At 43.2% G+C, this 12,108-nt stretch overlaps 1 pseudogene; it reads right to left on the bottom strand.

Moving 5' to 3' along the window:
- The window catches only part of LOC113343886, a 51,443-nt pseudogene that overhangs the window by 26,570 nt on the left and 12,765 nt on the right, over window positions 1-12,108 (bottom strand).

Genomic DNA, 12,108 nt, shown 5'->3' with positions numbered 1-12,108 from the left:
GGGGGGGGGGGTTAGGATATGCATCGATTTCACTAACCTCAACAAAGCATGTCCAAAGGATAGCTATCCATTGCCAAGCATAGACCAGCTGGTAGAAGCAGTAGAAGGATACGAAGAACTGTCATTCATGGATGGACATTCTGGCTACAACCAAGTGGCCCTGGAAGAAGAGGATCAGCCACACACAGCGTTCTACACACCACATGGTCTTTATTGCTACACTAGAATGCCTTTCGGACTTCGAAACGCAGGGGCAACATACCAAAGAATGGTCGATGCTATTTTCAGGCCATGGATCAGAAGCACCTTAGAAGTCTACGTTGACGATATGCTCGTCAAAAGCAAGCTGCGCAAATATCACCACAAGGATCTGAGAGACATCTTCGAAGCAATGAGGAAACACCGCATGAAAGTAAATCCAGAGAAATGTACTTTCGGTGTCACCTCAGGGAAATTCCTCGGGTATTTGGTAACAAAAAGGGGCATCGAGGTAGACCCAGTGAAGATTCAGGCCATAGTAGAAATGCCATCCCCAAAGAATTTAAAAGAAGTTCAGAAGCTCAATGGGTCCATAGCAGCCTTGGGCAGATTTATTGCCCGATCTTCGGACAAATGCAAACATTTCTTCAATATTCTCAAAAAAGGGAGCAAGTTTGAATGGACCGCAGAATGCGAAGAAGCCTTCCAAAAAATCAAAGAACACCTAGCTTCGATTCCGATCCTGCAGAAGCCGGATCCTGATGAGGTTTTGGCATTATACATAGCAGCAACCGAAGTCGCAGTCAGCGTAGTGTTGGTCAAAACCAATACGAAGATAGAAAAACCTATCTATTACGTCAGTAAGACCCTCAATTCTGCGGAAAGAAACTACACAAAGATCGAACAGCTTATCCTAGCATTGGTATGGGCTACTCAAAAGCTGAGAACCTACTTCCTAACTCACTTCTTCCGGGTCCCATGCAAAGCACCACTGGAAGCAGTCCTCAAAAACGCGGGAAAAGTGGGCAGAATAGCCAAGTGGAACACCCACCTGGACCAATTCAACATCATTCATGAAATTCAACATTCTCGAAAATCCCAAGTTTTGGCGGATTTCTTAGCAGACCTTCCCCTGGACAACGACGATGAGATTAAGGGAATACCAGAAGCCGAGGAAGAAAGCAAGGATCCAATGGATATCCTCGAACCCTCGAGTCAAAGACAATGGGAAGTCTTCGTCGACGGTTCCAAAAATAAGGAAGGAGCAGGAATAGGCATTGTCATTACCACCCCAACCGGAGAAAGGATTGTACAGGCACTCAGGTTAGAATTCAAAGAGCATACCAACAACATCGTTGAATACGAGGCAGTCGTACATGCCCTGCGTGTAATAATAGAAATGGGGGTAACCGATGTAAGACTGACAAGTGATTCGCAGCTTGTCATACGGAAAATAGAGCTCGAGTACAATGTGTACGATGACACCCTCTCAGCTTACATGTCCTTGGTCCAAACATTGGCATCACAAATTCCGAACATCAAGTTCCGGCAATTATGCAGAAGGGATCTCAGGCACGCAGATGCCCTGGCATATATATCATCCATGCTGAAGGACGAAAGCATCGAAGCTATTAAAATAACAAGGGTATACGAGCCTTCGATTACACCTCAATTCTCTTTCGCTACCAATCAAGATACAGAGGAAGAAAATACCGAAGACCAGGTAGGAGAGGACATCCATAACGATTTTGACGAAGAAGATATCCTGTCAAGAGCAAATCAAGACGAAGACTTCAGCAACGAAGATGATTGGAGAACGGTGATCCATGCGTTTCTCGAAAAGGGAAGCTTACCCGCGGATCATAAACAAGCTAGGAAAATACTCTCCAAAGTAGGAAGATATGATCTCCGGGATGGGGTCCTGTACAAGAAATCCTTCCTCGGACCGTTACTACGTTGCTTATCTCGAAAAGAGGGGCACCGAATTCTAAATGACATCCATTATGGGGACGCAGGGAATCATAGCGGTATGAGATCACTAGCCGACAAAGCCAAAACGCAAGGATATTACTGGCCCACGATGATACAGGATGCCGCAAGAATGTCCCGACGATGCGAAGAATGTCAGCGTTTCGCCAAAAAGATACACGCGCCAGCAACAATGTTGAATTCTGTAGATAGCCCGTGGCCATTCGCAAAATGGGGCATAGATATCGTCGGGCCTTTCATCGAAGGATCAGGGAAAAGGCGATTTTTGATAGTATCCACAGACTACTTCAGTAAATGGGTGGAAGCTAAAGCCTTATCCAGGATCAGAGACGTGGATGTGTTTACTTTCATATTCCAGAACATCATCTGCAGGTTCGGCATACCAGCAGAAATCGTATCCGATAATGGTAAGCAATTACAAGGGAAAAACATAGACATGCTCTTCGATGCTTTCAAAATAAGGAAGAACAAATCCACCCCTATATACCCTCAAAGCAACGGACAAGCGGAAGCTACCAACAAGACCCTCGCCCTTATCCTCAAAAAACAATTAGACGAACATAAGGGGCGGTGGTGTGAACAGTTGCATAATGTGTTATGGGCATACAAAACAACAAGAAGATCTTCCAACGGGGAATCCCCGTTTCTCCTCACTTATGGAGCTGAAGCAGTCATCCCTACAGACATACTCATGCCAACCACAAAGACCGAAGCGTGGGAGAAAAATCTCACAACAGACATGATGCTAGAGAGATTGGACGACCTAGAATAAAGAAGGGAAGCGGCATTGCAGAAGATGGAAAATTATCAACGGAGACTTGCAAGGGAGTACAACAAAAAGGTAAAGCTTCGGAATTTTGTAGAGGGACAGTATGTGTTGAGAAAAATCCCACAGTATCGACGAGAGAAGAGATGGGGAAAGTTGGCACCTATGTGGGGAGGACCTTTTATAATACACGACATTGCGGGAAGCAGTTCCTACTACCTTCGTAATCTGAAAGGCGAAGTCCTCCGACATCCTTGGAATGCTAAGTGGCTCAAACCATACTTCCCATAGGGGCAACGCAGCCTTGCAACTGCGTGAAGGGTACCAGAAGAAGAAGGGAGCGTGACCGCTCTACATGTTTCTATCTCTGGACGAGGAATTGCAGGCCTCAACCTATCAATAAAACAAGCTTTCTATATATCAAGTAACTAAACCTATCGACAATATTGGGGAAAGTAGTTAATCTACAATCTCTCAGGGCTCCCCCGTCAGTGTCCATAAGTGTAAGACCGGGGGGAAGGCACCCAGCAGAAAGAGATACCCAACCAATCTTAAGGCAACGGGTCGACGAAATGGGTGTATGTAAATTTTTTAACCCCATATCCTAGAACGTTGCCTCGGCCCCCACCGTCTGGGAATCCTCTGGCCAAGGGTTCGCCAGCGGGGTGACAGGTCTCAAGCCGATCACGAAGGTACCTCCCTTCGGGATCGCACCCAAACACTTAAAATCCTCTTTTATTTTTAGAGTCTTTAATCACAATGCTTAAAATAAAAACAAACCAACATTGCAGGTATATCAACAAAAGGATCCATTTCATAAAGGATGATTACAAAAAGTGGAAGGCTAAGTTGTATTCTAGACTCCAACAAGGAAGTACGCTCACGGGATTCCCGCAGATTCTCACGTGTCCACAACAGTGTACCGTTGAATAAAGCACGGTCATGGTTATACAGATTATGCATATCAACTATCTGAACATGCCTTGCGCGCCATACCTCAGCCCGAGCGTCCCACTTTTTGGCTTCGCTTTTAATTTTCTCAACAAGCTCTTTGGTACGAGATTTCTGTCGTGCCCTTTCATTGCGGAGCCATATCAGCTTGGGGATGCCACCCACTGAAGATAGGGTGGGGAGACTCAGACAAAACACCCTAAGTAATGAAGGAATTATGACACATTGCGAGGGAAAAAGAGGAAAAAGAGCCAAACCTGTGACAGCTGAAACTTGGCCGCGAGTTTGCTCTAACTCGGCGCGAACGACTGCAAGCTCTGAACGAAGACCAGCCTCCGCTTCACCCATATTTTCTTTCTCTTTGAGGCTTTTCTTCAGCTCTTCAATTTCCACCTCAGCCGCAGATAATTCCTTTTCTCTGTGACGAAGCTTAGCCTCGAGCTTCAGAGATTTCGCTTTGAAGAACTGATACAACACGTGGTTACAATGCTCACTCCTCATCATCTACACATCAAGACGACAAACATTATTTTACCGAAGAATTCGATCGTCACGAAGAAATATGTACGAAAATTTACCTCCAAGATACGCTGCTGAGGAAAGCCATATTGATACCCATCGGCTATGGCCATCATATCCGCAACGAAAGAAGGAGGCTCCGACACAAGGGTAGCTTCAGGAACACTCAAATTTCTTCCCCAGGCCTCAGATACCCGCGCCTTGGAAGACTTTTCCATCATACGACGGGTATACGCATCAGAATCCTTTTCACCAGTAACAACCGGGGCGGGATGAGGGACAAATAGCAGATCCTTTTTCTTGAGCCAATCCATTATGGCGTCCTCACCCTCAGATGTCGGCGAATGAGGAAGATCCGCGGCAGGAGAATCAATCACCGACTTCCCGTTTTCTGATACGGACCATTCAGCACAAATGTCGGCACCAACATGCGCACCATGCTCCTCTGCGCCACCATCCGGAACAGCAGCGTCTTCGTTATCAGCACCCCCGAGCACATCCCAATCATCATTGGGGGAAAGTAGAGAGAAGTCCTCAGGAAAATCGAGGGCATCGTCCAAGAACTCCCCTGTGGAATACATCCGGTCAAAAGAAAACTCTTGAGAAAGGGTGGGGAGAGTATCCGCGGCATCACCAGCAGGGGCAGAAATATCACCAATAACACCGCATCAGCTACCACGGCGTTATTTCTCCCTTCATCACCATCATGACCCGCACAGACCTCTTCTTCGACATTGAGAGGGGAAGTATCAGTACGTTCCTCCCCATCTGTAATCTCCTCATCCTCAGCAAACTCTTCGATCACCGGACTGGAAACTTCTTCATGAGCCTCAGCCTCACCCATCACAATGGTAGAAGACTGCTTCAGCTTAATCTTTTTCTTTTTCGACACCTGAAAACCAACACACCACAAAAAGAATTATTTTTCCCCGAACAGTTGAATTTCTAAAGAAGGAGAAGCGCAGCTAGAATCCGCATACCTGGGAAGTCGAGGCACTCCTCGGTGGAAGTATAGCACCAGAACCTTCCTCCTCGTCTCCCTCAACGACGTCAAGGGCATAAGAAAAATTCATACCTGCGAAGTTTAAACGCCAGGGACAGAAATCTCCATAACCAGCAGGAGGAGATTCACGTGGCCTGCTACTCTCAGTAGGACGCCAACCGCGTGGACCGGGAATCCAACCGTACGCCCAAGGACCAACAACTTCGATAACGGTAGCGTGCCACTCGTAGTCATGGTCGCGCTTGATCCTCTCGCGTGCCGGAAAAAGTTTCCGCTGACTAGACCCCTCCGTGCCGGGAACATACTTCAGCTTGGCATCGCTGACCTCATTTAACAGACGAATTTCGCCCCGAGGAGCAGCGAAATTCCGAAGGCTAACACTCCACGGCTTACGGTTCCTACTATTGACGTAATCACCGAAGGAGTTATTGAAATTCTCAGGAGTATACCATTCCTTCTACGCGGGATTGGGAACGTAATAAGTCATTGTCGTCTCCCCCTTACTCCGCAGATAGCACTCCCTCAGTGCACGAAGATAATTCCCCGATAGTTGCGATACAGAACGGCTGTGAGTATTGGTGGAAGAGCCTTCACGACTAGCAAGCACATAATAGTATAAGGAATCACTTGACTTGTACAACGGAAGCATAAGACCATCTTCGAACGCTCCAACCGTAGTCAACAAATGAAATTCATCGAACTCATACTTTGAGATAAGCTCATAAGTAATATCATCCTCAGGGGCATAGAAACGAACCTCGAAGGCTTGAAGCTCATGCTTTTCCTTAAATATTTCGAGATCAATATGCTTGAACGTTACTTTTTTCTTGCTGACCGAAACGCTGCGTATCAATGGGGCAGCCTCATCCTCCTCGGCGGGACCAGATGAACCAATGAAAGCCTCGGAAGCCTTTCTCTTCAAAGAAGGATTTTTTGAAGATTCAGCCCTCGGAACACCACCTTTGGTATTCTTCCCTTAAAAGAAGTTATAGGAGGGGGCGGCAGATGATGCTCGGGCACTACAGAACGTAGAGGAGGAACATCAAAAGCGACAGCACGAGTCGGTGCCTGCGTACTCCTAACATCATCACGAGGACGAGACACCGCGCGATCGACAACTTTTAGAGACCCAGAAGGATTTTTCGAAGGAACCTCTTCCCCAGAAGATGAGGCCTTCTCCCTAGAAGAAACTCGATTTCTACGAACATCATCTTGAGACTCTCTACGCGGAGGAGATTTCGATAGACCAGAACCAGGAGTCTGATAAGGAAGCCACGGACGGTCAGACATGGCTGCGAAAAGATTAATCATAAACAAGTCAAAAACAAACACAAGGACATCACAAGATCAAAAAAACCACATAAATAGCAATCCACACACGATAACGCAGAAACCCTAAAATTAGCATACATGCTCGAAACTCCCTAAATCCCTACCCTGAAAAGCTCAAGCAAAACAATGGCCTCCTTGATTTAAGACGAAGAACAGGGGCAAACTAGCATGCAACCATTAAAAGAAGTTCTTCATCACAAACAGTAGCAGAAAATTTACAAATCAACATAGCGTGAAACAGTGGAAACAGAGAAAAACTTACCAGCAAAAACAGCAGCAGAAAGAACAAATCAGAAATAAAGAGGAGGCAAGTGTGATTAATGCTAAGGCGGAGAGAATTTAAGGACTGAAGAATGAAAAATGACAGAAAATTTAAATGAAGACTGACAGAGAATTTAAGGGCTGAAGAACAAGGAATGAAGAGCAAGGAATGAAGACGGAGAGAATGAAATTAATTTTTCTCTCTTCCTTAATATACTCGAAAGAAAGAGGAGGAAGTTAAGAGAGGAATGGGAAACGTTCCCATTAAATGAGCAGTTAATGCACGAATAAAGAAACATGCCCAAGTATCTAGGAGAAGTTATTAGGAGAGAGGAAGAATATGTAACGACTATTTTCTTCGATGCTCCCGCTAAACACTCAAGCCCGAAGAAAAGGGGAAAATTGTGTGCACATATTTCATCATCAAACACGTGTACATAGGAAGATACATGGAGGGCATGCGGACAAGGTCATCAAAGTATGATGACACACGCTCATAACCAAGAATTCCATCCCGTCAACGAGGGATCTTTGCCCGAACAATCCAAGGATAGAAGTTAAAGGATGTTCCGATAACACGCTGTACTGCGGAGCACAAAATAACTCCCCAAAGAGTTACTTTATCTCATCCCCAAAAGGAGCCAAGATCAACGATGGAGAGAAGATGTACTGACATGGACGCGACAGAGGCAGAAAACACTTGCCTGACACGAGCAGGCGCCTCAACTACCCGCATTAAACACCCTGAGCAGCATACGTGTCGATCAACCCGTGGAACGAACAAGGATGACTCTGCGTGATGAAGTTACGAACGAAGACCCCTGCGTGATGGACACAAAACACAAGAAGATAAGGTTCCAACGGCCTTCAGAGATGGGTCCCACACACTAACCCTATAAATACCCCCTCTCCACCAAGAGGAAGGGGGATCGGAAAAATCAGGAAGAGAAGGAGAGAGAAGAATTTTGAGCGTAAGTTAGTCCTTTACAATAGAAAGACATGTAAACTCAAAAGTCATTCGACTACTCCTGTAACCGTCAAGTATATAGTGAAACGACAAACCCCGTGGACGTAGGCCTTAGTGCTGAACCACGTAAACCTCGGTCTTGTTTATATTTCAGCACTTTACGTTTGCCTAAAACCCCATGAATCTTTACTTCTATGTTTTGTTTTCTTTGTTTTTACTTATATCCCGTGCGCAAACTCCTTGCACGGAGTTAGATGAGGCTGTGATAAACCCGAGGGTTTTGAGCCAAGGAATCAACACTATGATATCATCATTACAAATCATTCTAAATTACGATGTTTGGTTGTGAGCATTCAGATGCCTTCGTGATTTGTGTGTTCACAATCTGACAATGAGGAGGTACATGTGCAGACTGGTTATTCGGCGTGCAGAGAGTATAGCAGCTCAAGCACAACTGAAATCATATCAACCAAAATTTTTTACAACAAAAGACTTACAGTGCACGGAGCCTCTGATTTTCTTGCATTGCAATTCTGACCCTTTCAATCTGTCCCAAGTGACATGAAAATGTTAGACAACCACCCAAACTTGTGGCTAGGACAGCGAAGATTTGATAGGCTATGAGTGCATAAAAACTACTGAATTTCTGGACAGGCTCATATGGATACCTGTTTTTCCAAATGTGGTGTTGTATTAGTTGCACTTTCAGCCAAGTTTACTTGCCTTTTTGTGATTTCCGGTTCAGTAATGTGCTCACGTTTCTTCCTCTTCAGTGACATTCCTGCGAGGGTATTCAATAGATGATTACAGGTGACTAGTAGCTAGGAAATAATATTTTCAGCCATAGGTTGATGATCAACACTGACCTGGCTCCATGCCAAGTCCAGTACTGGCAGCAGAATTTGATTCTCTTGTTTGCCGAGAAGAAGATAACTGATGATCCTCGAAAACTCCACCAGTAGGTTCTACTCCTGGACTATCATCATTAGTAGGCGTACAACTCATTTTGCTAGAGTTTTGGGCATTAGAAGTTTTAGAAATCGGAGGAGGTTCAGAAGTAGAAGGCTTCTTCTTACGTTGTTGGTACCCAATTAATTCAGAATGCTTATTCCTGTTGAAGTTCCAGATAGAACAAACTTATGCTAGGACAAAGGACGATGGAACTTATATATCCGTAAACTACTGCAATCTCAATTAGCAAATAGCTTACCAGTACTCCAAGGTCATTCCTTTCAAGCGGGTTTCAAGCCTTTGAAAAACAGTAGTCTTCTCAAATTCTTGCTTGTTATGAGTAGGTTGAATAAAATTCACCTCCAAAGCACCTGCCGAAACAGATCATTAAGCAAAGTTTAAAAACAGGATTTCAAATGGGAGCATCATAATGTGAAATATGACGTAACAGATTTACGTAGTTTTCTCACCTAATACACCTCTCCCCTTGTCATTCTGACTGACAACATCCCAAAACGGCTGTTCAGGGAAAAGAGAATGGAAGATATGCATCATTTATCTAGCACTGTATCGTCAAGCAATTAAACACGACTGGTGAAGTAAGAAAATATTACCATTATTAGCCTGTTCTTGTGGTAAACGCAGAATCCATGGATATTCACCTTTGGAGCATCCTTCAGGAATCCAATTGTAGTTACTACTGCATCCTGAGTGAATAACCAAAAACAAAGAACGTATCGTGAAAAAAAGAGTCCATTGTCCATTGTTTATACTCAAAGATAAATAAACATAAAACCAAGGATGAAATGAACCTCTGAATTTGGACTTATATGAGGTTTGTACAAGATGTACTCAATAAATTTGAGATCATCTGCAATATTGTGACGCCTAACAACTTTTCCACGCAAAATTATTCTGAAATGCTCAGGTAACCTCAGGTACAAGATGGATAAGTACTCCTGCATGCGGTGTTGAAGGAAAAATGAAAAAAAGGTTAGGCAGGTTTAAACAGCATCAAGTGGTGAAGTACAACTACAAAACTTGAACTCACTCGAAGAGAATAGTGAAGCTTGTTGGCAAGATGCTGTTGGGATAGAGCTTTTGAACTGCCTTTATTGGATACTACTGGGGCGCCAGGTAGTTGGATATCCTGCAAACAAGTAAGACATGGATACTCTGGAAACAAAAATTTGAAAAGACACCTGTAATGGAAAAGAAAGGACAGTGTTACGACATCATAAACAAACCTTTCCATCTGACTCAAAATCAAGTTCCATTTCCCGTCATCCGCAAACCAAAGATTATAGATAATAACTTTTGTGCCATGAGTTCCCAAGTCATTGAACTGCTCAGCAAATTCAGCAGAGTTTTGTTATCTTAAAAAGAACAGCGCACAATATATAGAAGCAATTGCTAAAGGTATACAACAAGAGACATAAATTTATTTTGACTAATCCTCGTAGCAAACAAAAAAAAAATGCTTAGACGAACACATGAGGTCTGAGACTTACTTGGGTCATTAACTCGGCTTTTGTTTTATAAGGAGACCAGTTCAAGAGCATTGAGAGGTTAAATGAAAAATGCTCCTCCGTAGAACGTAATTGGTGAACAAACTTGCCATTGGTTTTGCTGTACTCAAAATCCACCTTTACCACATGCAAGCAATTAACTCATGTGAGAACCAAAGCAAAGTATTTTTTCAATCTAGTAGAGAGAAAGCCATGCATAGAACGGCAGCAACCAACATTACATATTAGGATAAAGACACATCTAATCTACCAAAATTACTCAGATTCCAGACTCACCGTAGGAACTGCTATTCTGTCATAACCTGTTTGTCTCAAAAAGGTATAAGAAAGGAGACCAACACTTTGAGTTAATGTCCTGATAACAAAGAAGGTCACTGATAAGCACTCCTGAAGCTTAATGGGATATTGGTGTAAAAAAATAAAGGAATGGTGGTTTGCTAGTAGATCCAAACCTCTGGTTCTTGCAGCGGCTAAATACTAAGACATCTGCCCCGAGTCTCATTGTGCTTGTCTTGAATCCATTCCCATCTGAAAAGGTACAACCAGACCCATAAATATGTACATTGTCCAATGGAATATGCAAGGTAAAGAAATGAGAAAATGTATAGAATTGGGTATCTGAATATGTACATTGTCCAATGGAATTTGATTTCTTATCTGAGAAACCAAAGCTCATACAGCACCGCAATGCTTGAGGATCCATACCACCTCCATCGTCTTCATATTGGCAATGAAATTTCATATGCATGAGCAAGCCAATTCAGATGAAATCAGTAGGATTTAAGGCTCATATGAACAGATCTATATTTGAAGAAGTATACCTTGAATTAGCAAAGCTGGACTTCCATCGCGAGGATTTTTTATTTTATCAATCATGACAAAGGTACCTCCATTTCGTATCTAAATTACAAATCAACATGAAATCCAAATTCCATGTCAGTAATGAATCTAAAACTAGACCATGCAAGTCCCCAAAGCCAGAATTTGACAAGCTAATTGACAAGAAGGATATAGATGCAGGAAAAGGGTACAACTCATGCAAATGGGGTTTGCTTAACACACATATATAGCATACAAGCTAATTCATACAAAAAAATAAAGAAGAAAAAGGAAGTACCTCATCAACAGCATTATCAAGCAGCTCCGCCATGGCTAAAAAGAAAACAATAAGATGGTTGTAAATAAAAACCTGCCATTTTTTGGGCGACCCAAAAGGAATTAGGGGCGACATTAAAAGACAAAAAAGGTCACCCAAACATAATTCTAAGCTACCCCTTATCTCTGATTTTTCGAAATGGCCAATATGTCCTTATATAATCGGGAGCCTACACCATAATCGGTAGGTTAGAGGTGAATCGGTAGGTTAAATTGAAACTATACCTACCCATTATAGTGTAGATAATTCGACTAATAATCCCTTTTATAATGGTAGGTTATCCAACTTATATGACTACCGATTATAAGTTGCCCCAAAATGAGTTTTTTTCTAAAATCCTTCATGTATTGAATTTTGAAACCTGGTATAATCGGAAAGGAATACAACTTAACAACCTACCGATTATAAGGAGTCCCAGATCGAACCCTTTCCATATTCCATAGGTTGAATAAGGAGCCCCATATTCAACCTTGGCCAAATTCCATAGGTTCTGAGGGGTGCAGAGCCAACCATAACCACTTGGCTTAAGTTGTGGATGTAGCCATAATCGGAAACTAAATAGGTTACAAAACCTGCCGATTATAAGTTGCCCCAAAATGAGTTTTGAAACCTGTTATAACCGGAAGTTTGTACATCTTAACAAACTACCGATTATAAGGAGTCCCAGATCGAACCCTTGCCATATTTCATAGGTTTTGAGTGTAC

The sequence above is a fragment of the Papaver somniferum genome, unplaced genomic scaffold (assembly GCF_003573695.1).
Source record: "Papaver somniferum cultivar HN1 unplaced genomic scaffold, ASM357369v1 unplaced-scaffold_7, whole genome shotgun sequence".
NCBI classification, from domain to species: Eukaryota; Viridiplantae; Streptophyta; class Magnoliopsida; order Ranunculales; family Papaveraceae; genus Papaver; species Papaver somniferum.
Note: the sequence above shows the minus strand (reverse complement) of the source record. Positions and strands in the feature narration are given on the sequence as shown.